Below are 1,027 nucleotides of genomic sequence, written 5' to 3'. Positions count from 1 at the left end.
AATTTTTTTTGACTAAAACACAACTGGAACCCTAAGTAAGGCATGTGTAAAATTGGAATGAAATTGGTTGCGTAGTTCTCGAGTTTTAGGGATTCACACAGACAGACAGACAGACAGACAGACAGACACACATTCTCATTTTTATATATATATAGATATACAGCATGTTTAAACCTCTTCCTCCAGGACCATTGTGAAACCAATAACATTATCACAGTAGAACAAGCAGCTGGGAAGAAGTGAGTCTGGGAATGTGCCGTGCAATTGTTAACCAACAAAACTGTGATGTTAGAGGTGTCAGAGCATAGGAGGAACCTAGTTTCAATGTGGCTAGACTACAAGAAAGCATTTGACTCTGTTCCCCAAACATGGATTCTAGAAGCCTTTCAATTTGCTAAAGTTCCAATGAGACATAGTCAAAGCCATAGCTGACCTGACTTCATCGTGGGCCACCATCTTGAAATTAAACACAAAGAGTGACTGTATTATCATTGATAGAATACAGTATCATAAAGGCATATTCCAAGGGGACAGCCTCTCTGTCAACCCCTTGTCATTCATGTTAAGGAAGTCTGAAGGATATCTCACTGGTTCACAAGGAAAGAGAAATACCAAAATTACACATTATTTCTTTGTGGATGACTCAAAACTTTATGCAAAGAATATGCATGAGGTGAAAAGGAGCCTTGACCTAGTTACAATATCTGTATATATAAAAGGCAGGATGTGTGTGTATGTGTGTACGTGAATGTAATTTATGCACGTCCACAAATTATCACGCATGTCGCTCCAATTTTAGGAGGACATTCGTCATGACCCTATCTGCATTTTCGTCAACTTTTTCTCTCACAGGCACCCACATATAGCTGTAAAAATCGATTTTCAACCATGACTTTTCCCAATTTTGAAGTTTGCTAACATGGCGAACTGAAAGTGTGAGGGAAAGAGAGAGAAAGTGTGTTGATGTATGTGTGTGTGTGTGAGAGGGGGAGTGAGGGAGAGTTAGAGATTGTTTGCCAGCGTCTAA

Source organism: Octopus bimaculoides, chromosome 2 (assembly GCF_001194135.2).
Source record: "Octopus bimaculoides isolate UCB-OBI-ISO-001 chromosome 2, ASM119413v2, whole genome shotgun sequence".
Taxonomy (NCBI): domain Eukaryota; kingdom Metazoa; phylum Mollusca; class Cephalopoda; order Octopoda; family Octopodidae; genus Octopus; species Octopus bimaculoides.
Note: the sequence above shows the minus strand (reverse complement) of the source record.